The sequence below is a fragment of the Rhincodon typus genome, chromosome 10 (genome assembly GCF_021869965.1).
Source record: "Rhincodon typus isolate 14 chromosome 10, sRhiTyp1.1, whole genome shotgun sequence".
In the NCBI taxonomy this organism is placed as follows: Eukaryota; Metazoa; Chordata; class Chondrichthyes; order Orectolobiformes; family Rhincodontidae; genus Rhincodon; species Rhincodon typus.
This window is the reverse complement of record NC_063341.1, coordinates 56,640,142-56,663,768: the sequence shown is the minus strand read 5'-3', so window position 1 is coordinate 56,663,768 and position 23,627 is coordinate 56,640,142. Positions and strand designations below refer to the sequence as shown.

General features: G+C 40.5%; 1 protein-coding gene across 7 annotated transcripts in view; it reads left to right on the top strand.

Annotated features, from left to right (window-relative positions):
- Positions 1-23,627, top strand: part of LOC109913946 (CMP-N-acetylneuraminate-beta-1,4-galactoside alpha-2,3-sialyltransferase) — a 425,675-nt gene that overhangs the window by 284,218 nt on the left and 117,830 nt on the right. The window lies entirely within an intron of this gene.

Sequence of the window (23,627 nt, the reverse complement as noted above, 5' to 3'; positions counted from 1 at the left end):
CATTTCTTCTGTTTGAGTGGAAAATGGTAAATATAATTCGTAGAATAACATGTATGTTAGGATTTTTTAAAATTATTATTCCTTGTTGATCTAATGTGGGCAAGATGAATTCTTGAATGACCACAGTCGAGAGCGAGACTTCAGAGATCAACAGAACAAGTAGTTGGCTTCATTGGGAGTGACAACGGAGGCTGCATTTCATCAGTAGTGGTGATAATAAGCATCATCTTCAGTCAAAAAACATAACAGGCATAAATAATCTGTAAGTGATTATAGTGTCCAGTAGTTTTGAGCAAGTTGGTCTGACAAGCCCAGTACTAACTTTGCATATAAGATTAAATGTCCCACTAATAACTATTTATTTGCTTTACAGTAACATTAGGAGAATTTTGAAAATGTTCCAGATCTCATGCCAACTCTCATTATGCCGGCAATGAATTAGAACATAGTAAATATTTGCTTCTGTACAAAAGACTTGAAGCTTGGTTAATAATTCAATATATTCTGCCACTGATGAATTATCTGATGTTCTATAGGATAGCACATCTAAGGAGAAAGACTAGATTGATTGATTATCCCACAATAAGAACTATAACATACCAGTAACCTGTAGAAATGCTATATAGGGAATGAAATATGCTGAAATTTATCAATGATACTCTCGTTCTTTTTTCAGCAATAATGATCAAAGTTATTAACCTCATATTATTAACCATCAATGTTTGTAGTTAGAAATTGACAGTGTGAGAAATCTCAACATGATCATTTAAATGTACCAGTATTATTTAATCATTGTCATTTTTATATGCAATCTTTATTACTGAGGTTTCTATATTTACCAGTGAGATCCAACACCATTGCTAAAAAAACCTCTTTGTTTTTAGAAGTCTGTGATGGTGTCACTTTCTAATATAGAAAGTAGTTTAGAATGTATGGCATACAAGAATGGAAAATAATGGCGAGAGTCTATTATGCTGTAATATTATTCCTTTATGTACTCAGTAAAATTCTGCCTTGCAGAAAGTACGCCAAATATGGAATTGTGTATGTGCTTTTCCTGCACTTTAAAATGATAAATAGAGGTTGGATTCTTTCATTTGTTCTTATCTTGGGACTTAAACGTTGGAAATTGCTGTTGCAAATTCCCTGTACTTGATGCTGTACTTTGAGATCATGTCTAAGCAACACATTCTCTTGCTGTTTTGTTTTTGGACTGCATGATGTTTTAAAAGTACAGTCCCTTTAATTTATTTTTGTGCAGCCGTGTATGCATTGCAACTTGAAATAATTTTGAACAACCTGTGTGCAATCTTTGATTGCTGCATGGCTGCGAAGCTTGAAGAGGACATTGGAAACAGGTTGCATCATCAAAAACTGGAAATAGCTGCATGCAGCTAGACTTAAAAAGCAGCCAGTTTTCACAAATGAATGGCAACTAACATTAATGCCAAGCAAGTACCAGGAATGACCACCTCTCATAAGAGTGGACTTAACCACCCTGTTTCATATTCAATGTCATTACAAATGTCAAGTCCTCCATCAATACCATGAGTGTCAACATTGTGGGAAAATTCAATAGGACTAGCCATATAAATATAGAAGATCAAAAGTATGAACTAATAATGGCACAACTACTTGCATGCCACAAGTCCAGGAGTGTGGTAGAATAGACTTTTCTGGGCAGTGTAGGCCTGATCAGCATCTCATCCACAGCCCTGCCATCACAGGAATCAATCTGTTAAACCTTTGTTCCAGTCACTCTATAGCCAGAACATCCTTCTTCAGATAAGGAGACCAAAACTGCACACGATACACTAGGTGTGTTCTTACCAAGGCCTTTTAAAATTGCAGAAAGCCATCCCTGTTCTTGTGTTTGAAACCTCTTGTGTACCATTTGCCTGCTGCATCTGCATGCTTACTTTCAGTGACTGATGTACAAAGACACCCAGGTCTCTTTGCATCTCCCCCATTCCCAATCTACACTAGTCAGCTAATAATTTGTCTTCCTGTTCATGCTCCCAAATTCACATTCATCTACATTTTACTGTACCTGTCATGCATTTGCAATCATTCAATTTGCCCAAATCACAGTGAACTCACTCCGCATCCTCCTCACAGTTTGCTCTCCCACTCATCATTGTGTCATCTGCAGACTTGGAGACATTACATTTAGTTCTTTCATCTAAATCATTAATATATATTGTGAATAGCAGGAGTCCAAGCACCCTGATCCCTCACTACACCATTAGTCATTGGCTGCCACTTGGAAAATGACCCACATACTCCTGCTGTTTGTTTTCTGTCTGCCAAGCATTACTCACTCTATCCATGTCAGTACATTACGACCAATTCCAGTCGATTTAATTTGACATGCTGATCACTTCTGTAGGACTTCTTTCAAAAGCTTTCTGAAAGTCCAAGTAAACCACGTCCACTGGCTCCCCTTACCAACTCTAGTAGTTATGTTCTTGAAAAATTCCAGTGGATTTGTCAAGCCCGACTTCCCTTTCATAAATCTATGCTAACTCTGTCTTCTCCTGTCACTGTTTTCTGAGAGCTCTGCTAATAAAGAACATGGTTGAATTAGTCTCTAATTACTCTTGACAATCTTCTTAAATCTAAGTAGGATCATTATCTCACTCCCTTCAGTGAAAATTAGAACATAGGAATTAGGAGCAGAAGTAGGCAATTCAGCCCTTCGAGCCTGCTCCGCCATTTAACATGATCATTGCTGATCTTATCCCAATCTCAACTCCACTTTCCTGCCTGCTCCCCAGAGCCCTTTATCCTGCTTTTCATCAGAAAAGGATTTGTTTCCTCCTTGAATCTGTTGATTGATTCTGTCTGCACTGCATTCTGGGGCAGTTGAGTTTCACAGATTCACAGCTCTCTGAGAGTAGTTTCTCCTCATCTCAGTTTTAAACCTCCCTCTCTCACTCCATATCAGTGACCTCTTGTTTGAGACTGTCCCATAAGGGGGAGTATCTGTTCAACGCCCACCTTATGAATCCCCTTTAGTATTTTATATACCTCAATCAGATTGCCCCTCATTCTTCTGAACTCCAGTGAGTACAAGCCCAAGCTATTCAACCGCTCCACGTATGGCAGCCCTGATATCTCTGGAATCAATCTGGGGAACCTCCTCTGAACTGCCTCCAATGCCACCACAATCTTCCTCAAGTAAGGAGACCAAAACTGGACACAATATTCCAGGTGTGGTCTTACCAATGCCTTATATAGTTTTATTGTTTAGTCCTTTTGCAATAAATGCCAGGATTCCTTTTGCCTTACTTATTATGTGTCGCACCTGCATATCCAATTCCTGTGATTCATGCACAAAGATACACTTTGAATCTGCTTCCCATTTAAATAATAATTTGCTCCTTTAGTTTTCTGGCCAAAATGGACAACTTCGCACTTATCCATGTTAAACTCCATCTGTCAGATTTTGGCCTATTCTCCTAGCCTATTCATATCCATCTCTAAATTCTTTATCTCCTCATCACAGCTTGCTTTCCCACCAATATAACTCCAAGGAGGCAGGTATCTTGTTACCAAGTCACCGTTTATTTACATGTGCACAGTACATGGGCTCTGACTAGCTTGCTTAGAGCCAGTCCCTGGAATGAGGAGAATCTTTGAATCTCCTGTTCATGTCTGTCAGCCAGGGCTCCCTGAATGGCCCAGGTTAACAGCCCCAGTCAAGGATCTCCTAGACAATGAGATTTATACATCATGTGCAAATTCCGCTATGCTACACTCTGTCCCTTCTGGCAGATCATTTACATTGATTCTAAATAGTTGAAGTCCAAGAAGTGAACCCTGCGTTACAGTTACAGTTGCACTGGTTACAGTTCACCATCCAGAGAAGGATTCATATATTCCACAATTTGCGTTCTGTCACTCGGCCAATCCTCTATTCAAACTAGTACTCTATCCGTAACTTCCTGTGATCTGACCTTCTGAATCAGTCTTTTATGCAGTACCTTGTCAGATACCTTCTGTAGTCTAGATATACCACATCCACTGGATCCCCATTATCTACCTTGCTGGTTATACATCCTCGAAGAAACTCCAGGTTTTTCAAGCATGATTTGCTCTTCATGAAACTGTGCTGACCCTGGTGAATTGAGCTTTGTTTTTCCCAGTTCAGTTATCTCCTCCTTTATGCTTGACTCCAACAACTTTCCCAATACAGAGTCAAACGAACTCGTCTATAGTTTCCCACTTTTTACCTATCTCTTTTTTTTTGAGTGAGGGTGTCACATAAGCATGTTTCCAAAACACTGGTACCTTTTCAGAATCCAGGGAATTGTGGGATATCATAACTAAAGCATTCACTGTCTCTGCTGTCAGACCCTTTAATACCCTAGAGTCTAGGCCATCAGGCCCCAGGGACTTATCTGCCTTTAATCCCATCAGTCAACTTAATACCTTGCCCCTAATTATAGTAATTTCCCATTATTACCTGACCATTTTCATCCTCAAATGGGCCTACATTTCCTTTCACTATTCTCTTCCTTTTTATAGATTTATAGAAGCTTTTGGTATCACTACATGTGTTTCTTGCTAGTTTCCTTTCATAGTTAATCCCATCTCTTGATTTTGTTTTTAGTAACCATTTGCTACATTTAAAATTATCCCAATCCTCCAGAGTGCCACTAGCTCTTGCAGTATGAAATGTCCTAGTTTTTGCCTTTGTTATCCTTGACTTCCTTGTTAAGCCATGAATGATTTTTCACCTTTTTACAATTCCTCTTCCTCTCAGGAATGTACTTTAATGATAGTATCATCCTAAGCACTTACCTCTGCTCTTCAACTGTCCTGCCCTTTCATATTTTTGCCCAGTCCACTTGGGCCAACTCCTTCCTTAGACCTGTAGCCCAATGCTAAAAATCTGGTATGCCACTCTGTCCTCATTCTTTCAATCTGAATTTGAAATTTTAGCATGTTGTGATCACTCCTTCCAAGAGGATCTTTAACTACAAGACCATTTATCAATCCATCCTCACTACGTAATGCCAAATCTAAAATAGCCAGTTCTTTGGTTGGCTCTGTGGCATGTTGCTCTAAGAAACAGCCCATCATACACACTATGAACCTTTATTCAAGACTACCCTTGCCAAGTTGATTAATCCAATCAACATGTATGTTCAAATCACCCTTAGTTACTGTTGTGCCCTTCTCAACGCCTCATTATTTTAGAATTAGAATTAGGATTATGGTCATGTGTACTCAATACAGGCGCCATTTTAGGTACAAAGATACCTAGATACAAAATCTTAGGTACTAAAATAGAAAAATAAATAAACTAAGAAGTTAAGTATTACAGTTCTTCTTAGTAGAAGATAGAAAAATAAAGTTAAAAATTAAACATTATAGTTGGTGCTGACTGCCATCTGTGTTCATCAGCCGCTTTGCTGCTGACCGCCATCTGGAATCAATAGGCTTCGCCGCCATCTGGGCTCATGCTGACTGTCAAAGCCCCGCTCCGGGCACCCAACAGCTGCCACGTTTCATTGCCACCACTGCCTCCATGACCGAGCTCTCTCCAGAAGATAAAAGAAAATCTAAAAAATTTTTAAAAAGAGGGAAAAAAAAAGCGAGAAATGAAGAGAAAAAAGAAAAGCAAATGGAATGGACGACAACTGGGCTGAGGAGCTCGGATGCTGCTACTTTGCCGCTGCCATCTTAGACAGGGTAAAGGAGGAGAAACAATTCAGACTGGGAGAGAAGTGGAGCCAATGGGGACTGGGAGGTTTGATCAACAATGGTATAGGCTGCTAGATATGAATTAGAAACTTCCAGTTCCATGTTTACAGCAAACGAGAAAACAGCTACTGTGACAAGCTTGCGTTATTGGCACCATCTTTATTTTCTGGTTTATACTGTGCCCTGCTTTGGAAACACTCTTCAGGAGCCTGTAAATTACAGGGGTTTCTTCCCTTGTTTTTTATTTCCACTCTGACTGATTCAACATTTTGGTTCATAGTGCCAATATCATTTCTTAATACAGCCTTGGTGACATTCTTGACCAATGAGGCAACTCTACCTCCTGCTCCTCCTATCCTTTTGGAATATTGAATCCCCTTGGACATTGAATTGCCAGTCCTGCTCTTCCTGTAACCACGTTTCAGTAATCCCCACCATGTCGTACCCATTTCCCTCTATTTATGCCGTCAGCTCATCAAATTTATTCCAAATACTGGGTGCATTTGGTGCAAGTTTTTAAGTACGTTCTACTGGTTTGTTTCACAAATTTCATGAGCTTGTGCTTGAAAATCAATCATATTTGTAATAAGTATCTTTTTAATCTGTTTCTTGATCTTCCTTGAATGCTGCATTGAACATGCTCCACCATTCAGCACAATCCTGGTTGGTCAAACATGTTTCAAAGCTTTTTACACACTCCATCTCCATAACCCTGTATGCCACTGGTAATCAGAAATCTATCAATCCCTACCTTAAAAGTATTCAAAACACTCAGCCTTCACAGCACTCTGTGGTAAATAATCCCAATGGTTCATGAATCTGAGTAAGCCTGTTATTCTACACAATTTTTGCAATTTGGCCTTTCATGAGTGTTAATTAGTCTACTGAGGATAGTCCAAAAACAACTGTTTACTGTGAGAAATGTCACAGGTACAATAACATGTAGAACGATGTCTGCATTTGGATCTTTATGCCTCCTTAATGTAAATTGTAACTAAGGATCAATAATAGGCTTACTGGTCGGACTTGTCTTTTCTCATTCCTCATATCCCAGGGATTACACTCTTAACTAAATCATACAAATCTAATTAGTAGTTCTTTACGGGTTTTAGGCAAGGTCTCAGAATTTAAAGGAAAAAATATTATAATAGATTGGACATTTAATACAACATGCAGCATTTAAAGAGATAGCAAATTCAAACACAGGAGTTATAGACTTGTGACTTAAACATTATTTTAAGAAGTTTTAGTTGTTTAAAATAGTTTTGTATTACAGTTTTTCTTTTTTGCCAAACATGTTGCTATTTGGCAAATGCTTGGTGTGAACTCAGAGGAGAAAGAAAGGATGCTTACAATCTGTTTAAAAATAACCTAATTACTCTGACTGTGAAGGTAAAGAATGGATGTGTTCCAAATAGATTCCCTTAAGCAGATGTCCCTCTAACATACCTGCTTCACAGATGGATTATGAAGAGTTGCAGAGCGGAATTATGCAAGTTTGATGAATATGCTTTAAAAAATGATAAAAGAAAAAGTAATAATCAGGTGTGTCTCAGGGGTAAGTAGCTACATGAAAAATTAGTTCACTTCAAAGTGCTTCATTGAAGCATTTTGAAGCATTTCTGAGAGATGTGATAAGGTGTTGTCTGATGTCTTTTGTTGCCTGTCTTCTCATGTCTTATTCATGTTCCCTTGAGCACGCCTGAAAACAAAAAAAACGACTGGTTTTCTGAATGTTTATCATCATGTCAGAATTTTAAATCTCACGAGACAGCATTGTGTATTATCTAACAAAATGGGTTTAAATGCAGTGTATGGGAATGCGGAGTTTATTTTGTTTGTACTGATGTAAAGGGCCCTCCCTGTTAGTTGCTGGTCTTTTCAACTTATGAAATAAACTCTGTGTTCCTGCCATCAGAGTGAGTTATTTGGTATTTCAGTGAATACAGAAGTGTCTCTGACCTCGGAAAGAATCTTTCCTTTAAGATAAAGAGGAAATCCTTAGGAAAAACTCAAACAAGGTAAAATTTGCTTTTATATTTAGATAGCCGAAAAGTTAAGAAGAGACTCGAGGGGAAAGCACATTGTAGCATTTTTTTTTCAGCATTGAAGCTTTTATGTTATTTAATTTGTAATAAAAGTTTTTCCTGTTGCTATTAACTACTTCTAGGATTGGTATAGTGCAGATTAGACTCACACTGTATCTTCTGCCCTGCTAGAATCCTAAAGTCAGAGATCATTCCCTGCTGACCTATGGCATTTTCCAACATTGTTGCAAGCCTTGTCCAAAAACACAGAAGCATAGAGGATTACATCACAAAATCTATTCAGCCCTTTGGTACTTTGCTGGAATAATCCAAATCAAATACTGTTGTTCAGTCCTCCCCTTGTAGATTTGTATCATCCTTTACTTCAAATGTTTTTATTGAATCAGACTGAAAATTTGCAAAACAAACTGTTGTGAGAAATGTTGTATCATGGACTCATATATACCAGAAACTGAACTGAAATTTTCAAATTAATTTTGATTTATTTGATTTATTATTGCTACATGTACTGAGATACAGTGAAAAGTATTGTTTTGTGTGCTATTCAGGCAAATCATACCTTACATAAGTACATCAGGGTGTTAGAACAGAATGTAGAATATAGTGTTACAGCTACAGAGAAGGCGCAGAGAAAGATCAACTTTAAAAAAGGTCCATTCAAAAGTCTTATAACAATGGGGAAAAAACTGTTCTTCTTTCTTAGCTGTCTCTAATTTCAGAAGATTTCATACCAGAGAAGACAAGGGTCTTCCATTCCATGAATATGACCTAGTGTTAGAGAAAGAAAGATTCTTAACCATTATACTTTATTAGTTATTGCGAATTAGGTTAAAATATTTGACTATGAATTATTCATTCTTTCTGCCACCATTAGCATCAATTGGAGGCTGCTTTATCACTAGGTTTAGATATTTTCCAATCAACCTGTTTAGAGATGTTATTACATACCTCTGGAGCAAGTGCTATTTGAACTCAGGCCTCCTGGCTCAGTGATAGGGACACTACCACTGCAGCATCTGGACCATTACCCTGGCATTCTGGATTACTAGTCTAGTGACTTAACCACGACACCACTGTGCTCCCCCCACAATCTGGAAACCAGAAATGTTGGAAATCACAGTAGGTCAGGCAGCATCTGTGAAGAGAGAGCGAGCTAACGTTTCAAGTCTGGATCACTCTTAATCAGTTGCTCATTCATTCAGTACAGATTCCAGTATCTATAGTATTTCCCCCTGCCCTTCCCAAAATCATTGAGTATATGTACTCTAACGTGTACTCTTCGATTTTAAACTCTTAGGCTTAGACAGACTCCATTTATTACAGGCAATAACTTTCCACAATGTGGACAGTGTATGAGAGTATTTCTTATTCATGGATTGCATTGTATATTCCTCAAAAATCAATGACAGGCAGTATTGTTGGCTTTAATTGGCACTGAGAAAACTCTTCCAACAACCTTCCACCCCATCCAAATCCTATGCTTGGATATCCTAATGCCTATGAAGGTAAATGTGCTGCAACGAATGAAAGTAGCAGAAACATGTACTATAAGTAGCAGACATGTAGTTACTTTTAATCAACGTGTTCAGAAATCTCACCCCTCCTGGGCGGATGGGACTTGAACCAAGACCTTCTAGCCCAGAGGCTGGGAAACCACCACTGTGTCACAACAGCTCTCCTTTAAGGGTGATTGTAACATTGTTTCCAAAGAGACTGAAGTTCTAAGTCAGTTCCTTAGACCATTCAGCCATGCTACTGCCAGTAACTATTGTATTTGAGTTTGATAGGGTTAATACAGAAGAGTGCCGCAAGCACAAACTATTATGATGATGTTTTGTGGATTTGAGCGAATCAGCTTAGGATCCCAAAGAATTGAAGTGAATATGATATTCCCTTGAAAGGCTCCGGAAGAATGCCTGTCAGTTCCATATAACCTGTAACTAGATGCTAACATGTAATATACCACACTTTGTTAACGAGAGACTCTTCTAAATAGGCCAGTAAATGGCTTACCTTACCACTCTAGACCAACAGGATCTGTAGTTTCCCACATGTACAGGTTGGTAGTTAGAGCCATCAACAAAAGCAGCAGTGCGCACAGCATAGTGAGCTAACCTACCCCGCACTATTGAAGGTGATATTCTGTGAAGGAAGATCTGGGGTTCAATTGTTGTTTGTATTATTAGCCTTCGCACTGATCACAGAATCCCTGCAGCGTAGAAGCAGGCCATTCGGCCCGTTGAGTCCACACCGACCTGCCGACGAACACCCCACTCAGACCCACCCCCCTACCCTATCCCTGTACCCCTGAATTTCTCATGGCTAATCCTCTAAGCTTGCACATCTCTGGATACTATGGGCAATTTAGCTTGGGCAATTTAGCTTGGCCAATCCACCTAGCCTGCACTTCATTGGACGATGGGAGGAAACTGGAGCTCCCAGAGGAAACCCACGCAGACACACTGGGAGAACGTGCAAACTCCACGCTTACAGTCACTCAGTGCTGGAATCGAACCCGGTCCCTGCTGCTGTGAGGCAGCAGTGCTAACCACTGAGTTACTGTGCTGCCCCTTATAGCCACTCTGTTTTTGGGGCAAGTCCAGCTGAGTTTCTGGTCGGTGGTAACCCCAAGGATCTTGATAGCGGGGGAACTCAGTGATGGGTAACACCATTGAATGTCAAGGGACAGTGGTTAGATCGTATGTTATTCAAGGTGGTCATGCCTGGCATTTGTGTGGCACCAATGTTACTTGCCACTTGTTAGCCCAAGCCTGGATATTGTCCAGAACTTGTTGCATTTGAACATGGACTGCTTCAGTATCCGAGGAGTCGCAATTGATGCTGAATATTGTGCAATTATTAGCAAACATCCCCACTTCTGACCTTACGATGGTGGGAATTTCATTGGTGAAGCAGCTGAATACAGTAGTATTGAGGATACTATCCTGACCAACTCTTGTAGAGATGTCCTGGAGCTGAAATTACTGAGCTCCCACAAATACAACCATCTTCCAATGTGCCAGTAATGACTCAAACCACTAGAGAGTTTGCCCCCGATACCCATTGATTCCAGTTTTTCTCGGACTCCTTGATGCCACTTTTGGTCAAATGCAGCCTTGATGTCAAGGACTGTCACTCTCACCTCACTTCCGGAATTCAACTCTTTTGTCAGCCGTTTGAACCAAGATTGTGTTGAGGTCAGAGGCTAAATGGCCCTGGCAGAACTAAAACTGAGCATCACTAAGCAGAGTTTCACTGAACGGTACTGCTTGATAGCACTGTTCATGACACCTTCCATCGCTTAACTCATGATTGAGAGTAGATTGATGGCCAGGTTTGATTTGTCCTGCTTTTGGTGTAGAAGACATACCTGGACAGTTGTCCACATTGTTGGCTAAATGCCAGTATTGTAACTATACTGGAAGAGCCTGGCTAGGGGAGAAGATTGTTCTGGAGCACAGGTCTTCAGTACTGTTGCTGGAATGTTGTCAGGGCCCTTAGCCTTTTCAGTATCTAGATGAATGATACACTCAGCACTTCTGGCTAAAGATTGCTATGAATGCTTCAGCCTTATCTTTTGCACTGATATGTTGGTTTCTCCTCTTATTGAGGATGGGAACATTTGCGGACCCCCCTTCTCCTCCAGTGAGTTGTTTAATTATCAAGCACCATTCACAAATGGATGTAGCAGGTTGTGGTATTGCTTAACTCTGTCTCTCACTTGCTGCTTATGCCTGAATGCAAGTTACCCTATTTGGTAGCTTCACTCCTGGCATGCCCTCTCCATTAAATCAAATTGATCCCCTGGCCGCTCTTGGTGGTGGACATTGAAATCCCCCATCCTGAGTACATTTTGCACCTTGCCACCCTCAGTGCTTCCTCCAAGTGTTGTTCAACGTGGAGGAGTACTGATTTATCTGACAAAGAAGTAGATTATATGGTAACGTGCAGGATATTTCCTCATCTATGTTTAATCTGAAGCCATGAGACTTCATGGGGTCCAGAGTCAACGTTGAGGACTCGGAGGCCAACTCCCCCCGACTATTATTCCGCCATCTCTGCTGGGTCTGTCCTGCTCGTGGTGTCTGGGACATTGTCTGTAAGGTATGAACCTCTGAGTATGACTGTGTCAGGCTATTGCTTAACTAGGTCTGTGAGACAGCTCTCCCAGTTTTAGCACTAAGCCCCAGATGTTAGTAAACAGGACTTTGCAGGGTCAACAGGGCTGTTTCTGCCATTGTCTTTTCCTGTGCTAGGTCGAGACCAGGTGGTTCATCCAGTTTCATTTCTTTGTTGAGACCTTGTAGCAATTGATACAATTGAGTCACTTGCAAGACCATTTCACAGGGCAGTTGAAAGTCAACGACATTGTTGTGGTCTGGAGTCATGTGTAGGCCAAACCAGCTGACAATGGCAGATTTCCTTCCCTGAAGGGCATTAGTGAGCCAAATGGGTTTCTCTGAAAATCAACAATGGTTTCATGGTCATCATTAGATTCTTAATTCCAGAATGTTTTTATTGAATTCAAATTCCAACATCTGCCATGGCTGCTTTGCGTGACGGGAGGTTTACTATTGCTGAAATTACACATAGATTTAAAAAATGAATTATTGAAGCTATGAACACAGAAACTTAGGAAATATGTGTAATTAGTATTTAAAGTAAAAACTTCCAGAAATCGTGAGAATCTAGTCGAGAATAAAGAAGGTAAAACTGGACAAATGGAGATTTCTGGAACAGGTATCAGCAAGCTTTGGAGTGGAGATGGGAAGAAGCTGGTCTAGAAGTTGGTAGGCTTAACCCATTACATGGACTATTACCAAAATCATGTTTATGAGCACCACCACCTGAGTTGCAGTAAAAATGTACATTTTTGGCACACCTGATCCTTTCTGTAAACAAGAATAGTTGATCTTCGCTAGGAAAAGAACGCTAAATTCTGACACATATCATTATTCTCTGAGGGGAATGGATTGTTTGTGGCAAAGCCCTTGAGTCACCAGGGAGGAAAGAGTAGACACTATGAAAATTAAAATTTGGATCTGCTGTACAACTGTGAACAAACCCTGGGGCTATTTTCTTTACCCTGAGTCCAGGATGCAAATCAATTCATTAATTTACTTATTGTCATTCCTTAGATATTCCAAATTACATTTTCCTACTTGTTTCAAATGACTGGAAATATGGAACAATTATTATAACTAACACCAAATATTCTGTATGATGTTTCAGTGGGAGTAAAGGTACGATGACAATCTTTACATTTATTATAACATTTATTAAACTTATAAGAAAACTTATTAGAAACTAATACTTTTTAGATATACTGTATTTGTGATATTCAGGGTTTATCCCTGAAGTACAGCTTCATAATTACTGTGTAAAAATTGAAATGCGACAGCATATGGTCTTTATATTGCTGAAAATATTCAGAACTTTAAATTGCTCAGCAGCATGGTTGTTCTAAATGTATGCTGCTATTTGACTTCAATTCTGAGCAATGATGCAGATTTAAATGAGTAAACAAAAAAAAACTGAAGATTAGAACTTTATTTTTGTCTCCAAATCTAGTGGTTCAGAAGAAAGCAGTTTCCCACTTCCTCTCCAGTATTAAAACTCTAGGGGTGGAGATCCGACCTTCCTGCTTCAGAGACTTTCCCAAACCGGGAAGTTGAGCAAGATTGCCTAGAAGCTGAAAACAATGACAACCATGAGCAAATCTGTGACCACTTCCATACTAAATTGCAGTGTCTTTGGGCACTCATAACTAAAGTGGATGCGGGAAAAGCCCTTGTGACAGTTAGTGGGCCAGACTTTCTGTTGGGAGCCTTCTATCTCCTACTTCCATGCAGAATCTTTTCCTCTGCAGCAAATTGAGCTTAATGGACAAAAGGTACAGCTTGAGTGGCAGCATAGTGTTTATGTTACTGGACTAATAATGTAGAGGTACGGACTAATGATCTGGAGGATGACTTCAGGTCTAGCATGTCAGCTCTGGAATTTAAATTTAGTTTGTAAATAAATGTGGAATAAAAAGCAAATATCAGTAACAGTGACCACATACAACTCAACTGCTGTCAAAACCCACCTGGTTCATTCATGTAATTTAGAGAAAGAAATCTGCCTTCATTCCCCATTCTAACCTGTATGTGATTTCAGATCTGCAGCAATACTGATGACTCTTAACTGCTTGCTGAAATGGTTTTGCAGGTCATTCAGTTAAAGGCAGTTGCAAGTGGGGTAGGGCTTGACAGCAATGCCCTGGAAATTAATTTGAATAAAATTCTACAGGTTGTTTATGCATTGATTTCTGCTTTAGAATAATTTTGTTCATTAACCAACAAGACAATTAAGTTCAGAGATAGTAGGAACTGCCAATGCTGGAGAATCTAAGATAACAAGATGTAGAGCTGGATGAACACAGCAGGCCAAGCAGCATCAGAGGAGCAGGAAAGCTGACATTTCGGGTTTGCACCCTTCTTCAGAAATGGGGGAGGGAAAAGGGATTCTGAAATAAATAGAGAGAGAGGGGGAGGCGGATGGAAGATGGATAAAGGAGCAGATAGGTGGAGAGAATACAGACAGGTCAAGGAGGCAGGGATGGAGCCAGTGAACGTGAGTGTAGATGGGGAATTAGGGTGGGGGTTGGTCAGTCAAGGGAAGACGGACAGGTCAAGGAGGCGGAGATGAGGCTGGTAGGTAGGAGGTGGGGTTGGGGGTTGAGGTTGAGGTGGGAGGAGTGGATAGGTGGGAGAAAGGACGGACAGGCTAGGGAGGTGGGGATGATCTGGGCTGGTTTTGGGATGTCGTCGGGGGTGGGGAGATGTTGAAGCTTGTGAAGTCCACATTGATACCATTGGGCTGCAGGATTCCCAAGCAAAATATGAAGTGCTGTTCCTGCAACCTTCGGGTGGCATCGTTGCGGCACTGGAGGAGGCCCAGGATGGACATGTCGTCCAAGGAGTGGGAGGGGGAGTTGAAGTGGTTCGCCACTGCAAGGTGCAAGTTAACCACTTGATGTTCAGGGCTCTCGGATTTTCAATAGACTATCATCTGATTTTAATAGGCTTAACTTATGCACTTTAGTAAATTCTGTTTGCAATAAAATTCCTGGGTTGAATAAAGAGTCATGGCACTTCGATTTGTGATCAGGGTTTTTGATATCATTTTATCAAAAATTCCATTTGTGAAGAGATGTAAGGATCAGACCTTCGTGTAGATCACACAAGAAAAGAATATTTTTTTGAACATTTCAAACCAATTACGTGGTGAAGTTTGCTGATATGTTCATGGGATTACAATCTATACCACCATCAGAATTATGGGCATTTTAATGTAGATTCTTGGACAGTAGTGATCTTGCCAATTTATATATTTTCATGTTTCCGGCATATTTACATTCCAGCTGTTAACGTTTTCCGTGGGATAGGTTTTTGGGAGTGCCCATAGTTTACCATGGAATAGTGAATGCATTAGCATTTTCCTTTTGATATCTGATCATGTGAGATGTGAAGATATTACATTATTACAGCAAGGTATCCTTCTGAAGTTAGCATTAAGGTACAATTACAGGTCATAGTAAAGCTTTGTTTTATTTCTGGGTTGCTGTATTGTCCTGGATGTCCAAAATGTAGTAAGGTCTATTACTGATATAACACAGATAATAGAGAATATATTATAACAAATACTACAATTTGTTAATTACCAGAATAATCCCATAAAGCTCCAGCTCAGTTCTTACTACAGGAGTGTCATAGTAAGTCTCTTTGAATAACATTAAATTGACGTACTGAAGTTTTTAATTGTTTTCCTTTAGCATCTGGGAAAGTTTTTCAGAAGTGTAATTTCTCTAAAGTTCTACCTGTTGTTAATTGTCTATAGAAGTAGCATTTAATGCTATTTATTGTATAGTCCTGAATCCATTCTGAATTTTTTCAAACATGTTACGTGATTGCAATACTATTTTCAAGTTCATTTTAGAGCATGTCCTACTTGCATTAAACTCATAAGTCTAAATAGATGTGTATTTCTCTATTTAGTCCGTATATTTGTTGCCTGTTTTCCAATATTGTCATTTTTTTCTGATGTTAACTCAGTGTCTAAAATGTGAATCAAACTTTACTAACTTGAATTCCTGCATTTTTCAAGGTTTATGAATGTAGGTTGCTTAGAACAGATAATGTTGAGCAACTTTCCAGAAACCAAATTGACGCATGGATAATTCAGATGGGGAGTGGTTTGGCAGGAGGAAAATGCAAGTGGTCTGAGTGAGTCATTGAAACTAAACAGCAGGGCAGGCTGAAGAGAGTAAATGATGTCTTTTCATACTTTGTGTGTTTTCCATTTGTCATTTCCTAATTGTGGGGATTTCGGTATCTTGCTTGGAGTTACTATTTACTGCTAACACATGAAATATGATTTGTATAAGGTTTATAGCAAATAGCACAAACTGATCTTAAAGGTTAGGGCATGTCATTTTGATCCCCATGTGCATACCATATGTTGTGAGTTGAGTACTCTACCCTTCCACAATGAAGGCTCTGGGATATGTGAGAAAGATGAGCTTTGGTGGTAACAGAACAGACAGTATCTGAGTAGGTTAAAATGTGTACCAGCAATGGACAGTCTGATATTTGAGAATTGAGGATAATAGGTCGGCACAACATTGTGGGCCGAAGGGCCTGTACTGTGCTGTACTGTTCAATGTTCTGTGTTAATTGAAGATTTGTTCATGATTTGGTGACTTGTATTTTTTGTAAGTGGAGACCAATCATTTTTGGTGAAGGAGGAAGCAGTAATTATGTAGTGCCTTCTGTGTTGCTTTACCTGTAAAATTCCAAAAAAGAAACAATTTAGAAGCTCATTAATTGAGTCACATCATACATCTCCACCTTACATGTGAATGCCACTCCTCCTCCTTGGGTAAACCCTCCAGGTCAAGGATGAATTGGTTCCACTCCAGTTCAATGTGTTCTGAAATGGATGATAAAATCTGATCTCTGCTCTGTACCCCCTGCCACATGTGAAGTGCTAAAAGAGTCAAGCAGATAACGTGTTTGAAGCTTTCTGCACTATCTCTGATGCCTCAGCTACTCCTCTGGGTGGTCTGATAACATCTTTCATTGTCCAATATTTTCCGTGAAAAAAAAATCTTATCCATTTCAGGCAGTCATAAACCAGGTTCTCCCATGAGCTGATGAAGATAGTTGATTTTTCATGAAAGCTTTAAGGGCACCTCTAAGGCATTTCTGCTAACCTCTTAGAAGCCTTGTGCCACAATTGGGTTCTCTGTGAATCACTTGCTTTGAAAGGCTGGGGTCAGGCATATGAGCAGACCTCGTTTTGAATGATTAGCACCTTGATGCTGGGCACGTTGACTTGGGAGGGGACAGTGTAGTTAGATCGCCTTTCTTGCCATTGGATTTCGAGGATCTTGTGAAGCCACAGTTGATAGTATTTCTCCATATTTTGAGACGCCTGGTGCAGGAAATGTCCTTGCTATTACTGTTGACGTGTCTTCAGGTACTAGGGACATTTGGGGAGTGAAAAGCTAAGACTTTCTTCTGTCATTTTCTTTTGGCCCTGTTTATATTTCAAAATTAGATGATGCAGAAAGGATAAGCTAAGTATAAAGATAACTAACAATATTCCTTGAATATGGTCCCCTGTCATGTTTACTGATACGCTGTTGATACCTGATATACCGCAAGCAGTAAACACTGACTCGCTCGTTAGAAGGAATTTCAAAGAATCCAAACATGTGCTGAACTAAAAATTCTATGATCTCTTCACTAAAAATAAAAGTAAACATGTTTTCACTAGTAGTATTTTAAACAATTGAGACAATAAAGGATAGAAACCCAAAAACCTTTGCTGTTCTTAGTCATTGAAACCCCTATCAGTGTTCATTCAGTGAATGAATAATTTATTTGTATAAAAATACCTTTGAAGTAGTCTGATTGACCAATCTGTCAATGCTTTGAAGTTGTTGTTTTGTAATGTACTGTTTTTTGGACATCATGCTTACTGAGTGACAAGGAATATGCATCTATTCAATGCCATCAGGAGCAAAAGCATTACTTTTCTCTGAACTGTAGAGAATGTGCTACTTCACTAAGAACAAGAACCCTTAAAGCAAAGATTGCTACCATATGCGAGTGAGTGTTTAGATTAATAATAAACTTTTAAAGGTAGTGCAGTGTAGTGGTGAATAGGCAAGATATCCTGTGGAGTGGAGGGATGATATGTCCCAGTGGAGCAATTAATGAAAGGAGTGGAGTTGGGGGGCGGGTTCACAGTGGCAGATATTTCCTTTTTGAGAGGGAGAATCTGAATATAACTCAGCTTACACATGCGTAATGTATTTAGTTACTTGCAGGTGTAATTAGTACAGACCTGGGAGAAAATTACTCCTGATTACCCACTTGGTGGTAAATCATATTTCTATTACTTTAGTAATAATCAATAATGCATGATATTTGAATAAGAAAAATAAAGAAGGAAGAAAAAGTAAAACCAGAAAACTAAAATACTGCAGTTGCTGGAAAGCTGAGGTAAAAATAGAACATGCTAGAAACACCCAGGCTAGGCATCAATGAGCAAAACAGAGTTAGCATGTCAAGTCAGTGACCTTTTATTAGAACTGGAAAAAGTCTGAGATGTAACGGCCTTTAAATGTGTCCAGCAGCAGATGAAATAGGGAAGGAAGGGGAGGTGGGTAGTTCTGGTTTTGATACACAGAGAATGAAAGTGAAGGTCTATGCTCGGGTGAAGGTTGGAGAGGTGAAAGGTATAAGGCAAAGGGAGGTGATAATGGAACAAAAAACAAAAGATGTTTCGATGAGATGCAAATGAAAATAGTAAAATCATTTTTTTTTTTGTTTTTGGCCAGCATCAGGTGATAATGTGGAGGGGTGGGGGGTAATGATTGGAAATTATTGAGTTTTATGTTGAATCGAGAAGCCTAAATTTGGCTGTCCCACGATGCAACTGAGAGCAGTGACCACTCGTGGGACTACAGCAAATCCCCTGAAAAAGTGGAGTCAGGACTCCAGAATAAAGGTGTATCCAGGTTGTAGCTCAGATTAAACTGACAGAACTGAGGTTTGGTGGTCAGGGTGGAAGAAAGGAAAAGGTGGAGAAATGGAATCTTTTGTGACATGGCCTCCAGTGGACACACTGTACCTAAAAAGGAATAAATATCCTTCAGCCTGACACCAGGCCATCAGCTCTTTCTGGACAGTTGGATGCTTGGTGTATCCTCCCCAAGCCATGTGAAAATTCCATTGGCAGCAGGAGGAGATCTTTAGGTGGTCATTTGTTGGCTCTTAAGACCTTCAGTTGGCTCAGTGGGGAATGAGCCATTCAACATACCATGGGTAAAATTTGTACGGGACAAGCAGAGTCCAGTTGGCAATGAGTACAGCACAAAAGAATTTCTAGTGAGTAGGCGATGGCTTTTCCTGTATGGGAGAATTCTTCAATGGCAGGAGGTTGCGACTGAGACTGGTTCACAGGAATCAAAGAGAAACAGGACACAGCTGACCAAGGGAGGGAATGAAGGGTAGAGTGTGAAGGGAAGGGCCCGGGGCATGGATGTCATGGGAATGTGGTAGATACATCTATCTGTTCCCCTAACTAGAGACTCCCCTATCACAATCGATCACTTGGAACCTGGCATGCCCCTCATTACAGTAGAGCCAGTCTCGGTACCAGAAACCTGGCTGTCAGTGGTTTATTCCCCTGAGAGGCTTTCTGCTCCTGCAGTATCCAAAACAACATACTTGTTTGAGATGGGGATAGCCACAGAGACTCCTACGCTACCTGCCTATCTCTCCAACCTTTCCTAGAGGTAACCCATCTACCTGACTGTATCTGCAGTTTTTCTCCCTTCCTGAAACTGCCATCTATCACACCCCGGTTCCTGTAAATTCCTGTACTAACCACTAACTGCCCCACCAACCAATCCATGCAATTCGATAGGATTCACTCCCAGACACTCTTCCTGCAGACTCCAGGAACATTGAAATTCTCCCTAACATCCCACACTCAAAAGGAAGAACTCATCACACTACCAAAAGCAAGCTCTGCAACTTTAACAATCTACAGACCCAGAATATTCCAAAATACAAACACAATACGGTTTCTCAAAAACTCAGAGTTAGCAGTCTTACTGCCAAAAAACACTACTCTAGGATAATTTAATATCTATCTTTTATAATAAAAATTTAATCAAGAGACAGATCTCAGTAAAGCAGATACTCTACTACCCTACTCACTATTATAAATTTACAAAAAAAAAATTAAGATATATATTGACTTATAAGTCTTCAAATCAAAAACTGAGCTGATCAGGCTCTGAAATTGTCACTGATACGTGCCCAGTGCAGTGTGTGTAATTCTGTGCCTTTAAGATGATGGATAGACTTTGGGAGGTTAGGACGTGACTTACTCATGGCAGTATTCCTAGCCTCTGACCTGTTCTTATAGCCACTGTATTAGTATGGTGAATCCAGTTGACTTTCTGGTCAGTGGTAATACCAAGGATGTTGATAATAAGTGAGGGATTCAGTGATGGTAATACCATTGAATGTCAAGGAGCAGTGGTGAAATTGTTATTGGAGATGGTCATTGCTTGGCATATGTGTGGCATGAATGTTACTTGTCACTTGTCAGCATAAGTCTGAATATTGTCCAGATCTTGTTACATTTGAACATGGACTGCATCAGTATATGAGGAGTTGTGAATGATGCTGAAGATTGTGCAATCATCAATGAACATCCCCACTTCTGACCTTATGATGGAGGGAAGGTCATTGATGACACAGCTAAAGATGTTTGGGTGTAGGACAGTATCCTGAGGAACTCCTGCAGAGATGTCCTGGAGCTGAAATTACTGACTTGCAAGAACAATAAGTACCTTTGTATGTGCCAGATATGATTCCAACCAGGAGAGTGTTTGTCCCCTGCTACCCATTGATTCCAGTTTTGCTAGGGCTCCTTGATGCCACTCACGGTCAAATGTGGCCTTGATGTCATGGGCTATGACTTTCACCTCACCCATGATTTCATCTCTTTTGTCCATGTTCGAATCAAGGCTGTAATGAGGCCAGGACCTGAGTGTTCCTGGCAGAACCCAAACTGGGTGTCACTAAGTAGGCTATTGCTGAGTTGGTGCTGCTTGATAGCATTGTTAATGACAGCTTTCATCACTTTTCTAATGATCAAAAGTCGATTGATGGAGCGGTAATTGGATGGATGATATTTGTCCTGGGTTTTGTGTACCGGACATACCTGGGCAATTGTCCACATTGTCAGGTAGATGCCAGTGTTGTAACTGAACTGGAACAACTTGGCTAGGGGAGCAGTAAGTTCTGGAACACAGGTCTTCAGTACCACTGCTGGAATGTTGTCAGGACGCATAGCCTTTTCAGTATGCAGTGTCTCCAATCGTTTATTGACATCATGTGGAGTGAATCAAATTTGTTGAAGACTGGTATCTGCGATGCTGGGGACCAGTGGAGGTGGCCAAGATGAATCGTCTACTGGGCACTTCATGCTGAAGATTCCCGCGAATGCTTCAGCCCTATCTTTTGTCATGATGTGTTGGGTTCGCTGATAATTGAGGATGGGGATATTTGTGGACCCTCCCCCTCTAGTACGTTTTTAATTGTCCAGCATCTTTGATGAGTGGATGTGGCAGGATTGCTGATCTTAAGTCTGATCCGTTGGTTGCGGGATTGCTTAACTCTATCACTTAATGCTTATGCTGTTTGGCATGCAAGTAGTTCTGTTTGGAAGATTCACCAAGTTTGATACCTCATTTTTAGATATACCTGGTGCTGCTCCTAGTATGCCTTCCTGCACTCTCCATTGAACCAGGGTTGATCCCCGGCTCAATGGCAGTGGTTGAGTCGGGGATATACCAGGCCATAAGGTTGCATATTGAGCTGGAATTCTGCTGCTGTTGACGGCCCACAGGACCTCATGAGTACCAAGTCTTGAGTTGCTGGATCTATTTGAAGTCTGTTCCATTTAGTACAATGATAGTGCCATGTATAACGATGGAAGTATTCTAATTGGGAGGTGGGACTTCATCTCCACAAGGACTGTGCCATGGTCATTCTTCCCCATAATACCATGAACAGATGCATCTGTAGTCAGCAGCTTGGTAAGGATGAGGTTAGGTATGTTTTCCCTCTTGTTGGTTCCCTCACCACCTGCTGCTGACCAAGTCTAGCAGTGATGTCCTTTAGGACTCCACCAGTTTGATCGGGCGTGATGCTACCAAGCAGCTTTTAGTGGTGGACATTGTAACCCCTAGTCAGTGAATATTTTACATCCTTGCCACCCTCTGCTTCCTCCAATTGTTTTTCAACATGGAAGAGTACTGATTTATCAGCCAAAGGTGTGTAGTACATGGTAGCAGCAGGAGATTTCCTTGCCCATGTTTAACCTGAAGCCATAAGACTTCATGCAGTCCAGTGTCAGTTTTGAAGACTCACAGGGTACCTCCCTCCTGACTGTGTATACCACTATTCCACCACATCTGTTGGGTCTGCTGGTAGGACAGGACATCTTCAAGGATGGTGATGGTGGTATTTGAAATATTGCCTATAAGGTATGAACCTGTGAGTATGGTTATGCCAGGCTGTTTCTTGACTAATCTGTGAGACAGCTCTCCCAGTTTTGGCATGAGCCCCGAGTTGTAAGGAGGACTTTTCAGGACCGACAGGACTGTTTCTGCAGTTGTCTTTTCAGTGCCTTGGTCAAAGATAGGTGGTCCGTCCGGATTCATTTCTTTGTTGAGACTTCATAGTGATTGAAACAATTGAGCAGCTTTCATTTTAGAGGGCAATTGAGAGTCAACCACATTGTTGTGGGTCTGGAGTCACATGTAGGCCAGACCAGGTGAGGAAGGCAGATTTCCTTCCCTGAAGGACATTAGTGAGCTAGATGTGTTTTTCCGGCAATTGACAATGGTTTCATGGCCATTTGCTGATTCTTAATTCTAGTTATTTTTTTACTGAATACAAATCCCACCATCTGCCGTGGTACAATTCAAACCCAGGAGCATTAGCTGTGTTTCTGGATTAATAGTCTAGCGATAATACCGCTGGGGTATCACCTGCCCACTTTTGCCCTCAGTCAAACTCATTGACTTCTTGTCCTTCAACAACATAAATTTGAACTCAAAATTCAAATGGTAACATTTTATCACCAGTAGCTCTTGGTTATCTTTTAGTCCTGACCTCTAGATATCTGTGGAGTATATGAGCACGATTTTAATTTCAGCAACATTTCTGGGTCCTCGGCTCACTTCAGTCCTTCAAGTCCAACACAATTTTGAACTGTTGGTCAGTCAATAGCTGGGCTCCAATTCAGGACATCTGGTGGACCATTAGGAAATCCTTAAGCACCAGAGATTGACAGCACCACCATCAGGTGAGGGAGCTGTCAATGCATGTAAGAGAGGAACAGTAACTAAAGTTGGAGGCCTCCTCTGAGGATGTTTTATTCAAAGTTAAAGTTTTATTGAGCACGGCTGCAAGACGACTATTTTTGAATGCGAGTCCCTGCAGAAAGTGGCCTATAGCTGTGGCCATTTTATAGGTCTGGAGATTGTTGGAGGGGAGGATGTTAAAAATGTTAGTAAGGACATTATACCAGATGATGTCTCCAAGTGTCCTTAATAGGCCCTTTAAGGACCTTAATTACTACTAGCTACTCACCATCAACCTCTCCCAACCATCCACTTTCAAAATGGTCAGTGGCAAGAAAAAGTCAGCAAGCAAGCACACTACTCCCTGAAGTCAATTTTCCTGTCCTCCCACCTCTGATGCACATCAATACTTCTGCCCATATTTC